Source organism: Harpia harpyja, chromosome 5 (assembly GCF_026419915.1).
Source record: "Harpia harpyja isolate bHarHar1 chromosome 5, bHarHar1 primary haplotype, whole genome shotgun sequence".
In the NCBI taxonomy this organism is placed as follows: domain Eukaryota; kingdom Metazoa; phylum Chordata; class Aves; order Accipitriformes; family Accipitridae; genus Harpia; species Harpia harpyja.
This window is the reverse complement of record NC_068944.1, coordinates 66443044-66449986: the sequence shown is the minus strand read 5'-3', so window position 1 is coordinate 66449986 and position 6943 is coordinate 66443044.

Here is a 6943-nt window from a genome sequence, read left to right as displayed (position 1 = left end):
AGCTGCTTGTATTTTTCAAGCACACTTTTTTGGTGATGAAAGGAGTTCTGTTCGCAGCAGTGGCTCACCCTTTTATCATCTGGAACATGATCTAGGAGGAGTGATTACAACACTTGTGAGCAAAAGTTGCATAAAAGGAGCTGTAACTGTGGGATGCTGGCAAGGCCTCTGCAGAATCTTGTTGATGTTGGAGGGGGAAGAAAAGTGATGATGAAACCTTAATTCTGGTGCCTGGAGGTGGTTCGTTTTTTTGTTTTGTTCCTCCCCACCCCCAAAGGACAAAGCCCTTGCAAAATGCCATTAGAGCTCAGATCAGCTCTTAAGGCCAAGTTTCTCTGGACTACCAACCAACCGTAAGTCACCCGTGATGAAGATCATGGCAACTGGAGGTGGTGTTTAAAATCAAAACCCCACCACAAGCAGTATTTTTGCATCTGAATGTTTACATTTATTTCTTAAAAGGATGTGTATATTTAGGCCCTGGACTGGCTATGGATGAAAAGACAGGGGGTGGATCCCTGTATTAACAGTTTCATTGACTTGTTATTGTAACCAGAGGTGTTAGGATGCTGCCTGCACCAACCCTTGGGCTTGCCAAGCTGCTTGGTAAATCTCTTCACACTACAGTGTTCAGGTCACCTTGCAGTAGCTGTTAAATGTAGAAAGTTTCTTTGCAGTAATGTTTCTCTTTGCTTTCAAGTTAGTGTATCGGTTAGCTGTAGTTAACCCTACCAGACCCCTCAGCCTGTTTTAAAATCAAAACACCCTCACCTACTCCAACTGGAAAGGGTGTTTGTAGCACTTGTCTTCATTAAGACTTACTTGCCTGGCACCGCTCAGTGTCAGTGCTGTAAAAACTCTAGCAGGCAATCGGGTACAAAGTTCATTCACAGTCACGAGAGGGGAGAAGACTAAGGGGTCTTCCTATTGCCCGTCCGTCCCTGTGCAGTGGGGCAGGATGCTTCCCCTCTTGTATTAGGCTGGAGGGGCTACTGCCCTCTTGCAGTCCATATAGTGCCCATCCTGCATAGTGCTGCTCCTGTACATAGGAGAGGGTCTCAGATCAGTGCAGTCAAAACTGTTGAGGTTGCCTGATGCTTGGGCAGTGGTGTGAGCTCATAGCCCCAAGTTGTGGGGAGCAAATGCTGTGACAGAGGACACAACTCAGCTTATGTTGTTGCTTCTTTTTTTATGAAAGTACAGTTTATGTATGGTGTTGGAGGTTGTGTGAGGTAGAGAAGCCTAAGGTACCAATTTTTGGAAAAAAATATTTTAAATCAGTAAGGAAGGGATCTAAAGATGCTGAGAAATTGTTTTTTAACTGGACTTGAGAATGGGAGGAAAAAAAATTATCAAGGATTTTGTTCATTGTCTGATCAAAGAATGTTTTTCAAAGTGCTTTTTTTCCCCAATATGGGCTCAGAAAGTGGCAGTCTCCGTTCAGGCTGCAAAGAACAGCAGTGCCCGTCTCTGTCCTCATCTACTGAATCCTTAGCCCCACAGTGAGTGGAGGGGCAAGATGAGACACTGGTTAGTATTTGTACCTGCAACTGGACTCAGCGGATAAGCCTTTTGCTAGAAGGAAGCCTTGAGCACGTGCCTGTGACAGTGCTTTACCTGTCTTTTTAAGCAGTTGTTTGTTGACTCTGAACTGCCTGTGCTTATTGCTGTTACGAATTTAAGCAATTGCAAAAAGAAAATGCAATGTGTGCACCTTGGGCATTGGCCTTGTTTGTTTTAGGGGCTCAAGCTAAGGACTTAACTGTAACTGATGTTAATGTTTCAGTATTTTCAATTAGGAGCTTTTACCTACAGATTAATTTTCTTAAAAGCTGATTCAAAGCCCAGATGCTAAGAGGGTTTGGTTTTTTTAATGTGTAAACAAGTAGGAAAGTTAGTCTTGTCCTGTTCCCTGTTCTGTCTCGCCCTTCTTCCCCAAGGTATGTAATTTAAGATAAAAATCCAATTAATGTTGAAAAAGTACAACAGAGGTTCTGGGGCAGCATCAAGAAGTTTGAACACCCTGAAGCTTTATGCAACTGTGGCATAAAGACCTTTTATTGTTCCTTCAGCCCTTGTGTTCTGTAAATTCAGAAAACAGATGAAATCTTGCAGGGACTGATATTCTTAGAAGATCCTGGTCAGAATCTATGATCAGGAAAGCAAAAATTTTGCAAGAGTTCAAACTTTTGCTGAAATTAGAAGTGCTCTGGATCATGCAGTCCAGCAGTATTTACTTTTTTTCTACTATACAGCTCTGTATTAGCAATATTCAAACCTAAGCGCAGTCTTCGCATGTTCATAGGGATGGATGTGCTCCTCTCTAGTTGTGTCAACGTCTGGTTTGGCTTTAGTAGTCCAAGGTGCATGCAGACAGGGGCAGGAGTTCTGCAGGGAGAACAGCACACCTAAACACACACAAAAAAATAATAAACTGTGGGAACTGAGTTAAGAGGAAGAAAAAGAGTGTCAGGTGTGACCTGACAGTCAACTAACTTGATTTGACTTTCCTTAGTTGGCTGTGTTGAGCTGGTGGGTTTGCACAACCCAGAAGGGAGTAGGACAGACGAGGATGAAGATGGTGGCCAAATTGTTTTGAGGAGGCCCTGGTTTGGCACCTCTTGGATACAGCGTTTCCCAGGGAGTTTCAGGGAAGCCTCTTGGGATGTAAACTGATGTTTCTGAAGGCTGTAGAGGGGAAGGTAGCCCCTAATCTGAAAATAAAGGGGCACAACCTCGGTGCGTGCAGAGGAAAGGTTCCTAGCTGGAGAGCAGACTTGTGTGTGGTTGCAATGTGTGTAGGTTTCACTGGAATAGTATCAGAAAGAAATTGTGTGTGTGTGTGTGTAGGGGGACTTTTTGCAACATGATAGTATTTCATTTGGATGATACTGATGAGGATTAAATGCTTCAGGTTTTTATTTCTAAAATAACTTTTCAGTTAGTTTAGAAGATACAATGGGTTTTCTGTTTGCTTTTAGAGCTCTAATCAACCCTTAAAAGCTGAAATCAGAGCCTGCTATTTTGATTGGGGCAAAACACTTCTGCAGCCTTTGTTTCCAGAAGTGTTGTGGTGGTGGCTGTTCACTGCAATAAGTAAAAAATTGGTATTTGTGACTCTTGCCTGAGATGGGACTTGCATGTTGGAAAAAGGCCTAACTTAGATCATTGTCAACAGCTTTCTATCTCCTTTGCTCTGCCAGCAGGGAGTACCTGGAGAGGTTTAAGAACCTACAGCTTGTGGGCAGAGAGTTTCTGCATTCCAGGTGAAAGCTTCCTAGCATGTCTGCTGCTCTCATTGGGGTAGTTACAATACGATTTTTAGTTTTCCCGTATGTTTTAGTTAGAGCAGTATTATTTCATTTAAATCTCCCTTCCCTCTTTTTGATCTGAAACTGCACTCAAAGAGTTAGGGCCAAATTTAATGTTTCACAAAGGCACAGGAGGAAGAAGAGGGGATATTGTCAGCTCTGCTGCATCATAGCTGCACCCGCTGCCTGTGTTCTGCAGAGGCAGGGAAGACTTAGAGGAATCGTTGGATGCAACCTGCAAAATGTAAATCCTTATAAATTTAGAAAGCCTGAGCAGGCTGTAACAGGGATTCTTCATCCATTGCCTGCTGTGACAGCCATCGTATATAAAGAAGAGCTCCAAACCGTTTTCAGAAGTTGAGTCTTGATACTTAAAACCATGTGCCCAGTAGCAATATTGGTTTTATAGCAATTTATAATCTTTTCTTGCCTCCTCTGTTGGCTGTCATGCAGGCAGTAAATTACCAATCTCTCTTTTTTTTTTTCTTTTTTTTTTTTCCCTCCCCCATAGGTGATAACCAGTTTAATACCTCTTCCCTTGCTTACATCCATCTCTGTTTTCCAGATACCAGCTACTTGTTCTGTCAGATGGTCTGATGAATGTAACTAGTTAAACTCAGAGTGATTGTCCTCAAATGCCATGCGTGCTTTTGGAGCCTGCTGCTGCTATTTCAGAAGAAGAGATTTTGTGTTTTCTGTCTTACCCATTTTTTTTTCTAGCTCTGTTAACTGAGTGTCTAATGAATTCTCCAAACCTCCTTGTTTCTGTTCCTCAGAGCCACTCCATGAAGACATGTGTGGGCTGTTTCAGGAGCAGAGGGGAGTGTGAAGGGCCATGGCAATGGCACGTCATTGCAGACATACCACTCTTCCCAAGCAGAGGGGAAGCTATCATTAACCAAACGGTGAGCTCTGCTTGCTTCTCACCTGGACTGCCTGACACTGGGAGGTCTCACCCGGGCTGTTGAGTCCTTGGACAGACCATTGCCTTCACAAGAAATGAATTTTTGGGGTTCACAGAGCCATCTGTTAAGAAACAGCTTTTCTCGTCTCTAACAATGCATTTTCCCCCTCTCTTGCACCCATCACTCTGTCCTTTTCAGATACTGAATAATTCTGTGTAATGATTTTTTAAAGAGAAAAAGAAAAAGCAAGAACAATGATACAAGTTGATGCCATTTAACCTTCCTGGGCAAGGTGATAATAGCATTGAAGGAGAAAAATCCTCTGTCAGAGGTGTACATGGTGTGGTGTTATTGCACTTGAAGGTCTAGTAAATCTCCAAGAACTGTATCAGTCTAATTTCTTGAAAGCAGACAGATAACAATAGGCCCTACAGCTGTATTATTTGGTTGAGTAGCTAAGTGGATAGGGGAATGTTTTAGCTGGATGCAATCCCTGTGCTGAAGGATCTCAGATAGCTCTGTAGCTGCTATTAGAGCACAGCTCACCGGGACCAAATAATTACTGTATAATTTAATGCCAATACAAGCAACATAAGCTAATGCGTTTGCTCCCCTATAGAAATGCTTTGTCCTCTAAATCTGCTCCTGCCAGTTCCTCAAAGTCGTCCTACAGCTTTCTGTGTCCCCTCGCGCATCTTAAATGAGATCAATAACTTCCTAGGCTGGCTCTAGTGGAGTGGCTCGCTCCACAGAGTTGCTCTCTGAAGCTGAAAGCAATGCAATCCTAAGGAAATCCTGCTGAGTAAGGAGAGTTTCTGTTAATGTGTAATCGAGTCCTGATAAGACCAGCTAATAAAGATAAGGTTCTCAACAAGTGGCATGGGACAATGAGCAGGGAAATGGAGTATGGAAAACTCCGTGATTAATCATGACCCCTGGCTGCATTGTTCAAAGAAGACACCCGAAGAGGATGTGTGGGCATGTTACTGAAGGGGAGGGAAAGCAGGAAGAATCTAGGGAAAAGAGTAGCAAGCAGGAAAGCGACTGTACCTCTGTGACCATGAAGGCAGCACCCTGACCCTGGGGAAGGCTATCTAAGAATAGTTTAATCTTGATGCTTCCATAGCTTCAAGGCCAGAGGGAATTCATCTTGAATATTGATCTCCCACTCGTATGGGTTGATTGGGTTTTTAATGCATGGAGATGGGCTTGTTCCGGCTCACTCTCTGTGGGGGCTTCGATAGAACGGAGTTGCTCAGGAGGAGCACGCTGCCCTGGAAGAGCCCATTGGCAAGGAGTGGAGCAGCAGGGCAGGGCTATGCATCTCCCTCCAGCCAGAGCGAGGGGCAGGACAGCACATGGCATCTCCTTCGTATTTGGTGATCTTTAACTTGGCGCTATTGCCACTGCCAGGACCACTCATGCTGGATACGCACCTTACTGTGTTGCTGCTTGTTTTTTAACCCAACGTGTAAATTAATCTGCGGGCCACATCACTTGCTATCTGGTCTATAAAGCTTTGATCTTTTCCCCTTTCAGAGGAGTATCTTAGAATTGCAAGCTGTGTTAAGTAAATGCTAAAAGGTAAGCTTACTTACTCTTAGATGTTCTTTGCTGGGCAGGGAGCGAATCGCAAACTGTATGTTGCCCAAATGAGGGCAATTCTGTGGACTTGCATTTATTTCTGAGTATGCCACTGTGTGTCAGGCTTCAGCTTTGCTACGTGTTTGCCAGAAAACAGCCACTGACTGGTATTGCAACCCCAGTAAAGAGCTGGTGTGAATATGGGCGGGAAGGGAGAAGGCTGGAAGAAAGAAGTATATTGGTGCCCTGGATCTGCAAGCCCTCTTTCTGAATAGCAGCTGCAACAAATAGGATGTGGGCATAATTTTTTTTTCCCCCACCCCTGTACATCTGTCTTACAACCTGAATGGTGATGGTCTTAAGAAGCTGGTAGTCTGGGTCATATCTGAAGCATTGATCTAGCGTTGAATAAGCATAAGTGTCAATTAAGAAATTGCAATCTGCACATGATAATTCAGGAAGAATGTAATTCCAAAGAAGTGCTGATCTTTCTTGTCCGTCAGTTTGTTTCTTGGCTTGCTTAGGTACTGGTGGCTGTGGTTCAGGAGTAGCAAATTAAAATCAGTTATGCAAGGCATGGGAAGTAGGGCAGTTCTAGCTTGCATCAAGAAATGGATGGTAAAAGCCTGATAAGCTCTGAGTAGCTCTTATATTTAGTCTTATGGTTGTTACTTTTTTTTTTTTTTAAATTATTGATGCTGTGAAGATGAATTAAGAACTTCAGTGTGCAGGATGCTGAGGAGACATTGGTGTTGGCTCTACTATCAAAGAACTGGGATGAGGCGCTCTGAGTATTGCTGGAAGAGCCTGTTAACAACAGGCCAGCAGGAGCTGTTCATGTGAAAACTGCCCCATGCCTGCGTCCTTCAGTTCTTTTGCAACTGTAGGTAAATCAGCAGCTTTTGCCAAAAAGTCAGGATTAGGAGGAGAGCTAGGAGTTATGACTCTGGCAGGCTTAGCCTGCAGATGGCCACAAACAGTGGCTCTGGGAGAGGTGGGAATTGCTCTTTTTCAGAAGGGGTGTCAACACTACAGTGAAAATTTAAACACTGTGTGGGTTTTTTGTTTGTTTGGGTTTTTTTTGGGGGGGGGTGTTTGTTTTTTTGGGGGGGGGTGGTGTTTTTTGTTTTTTTTTTTTAGCAT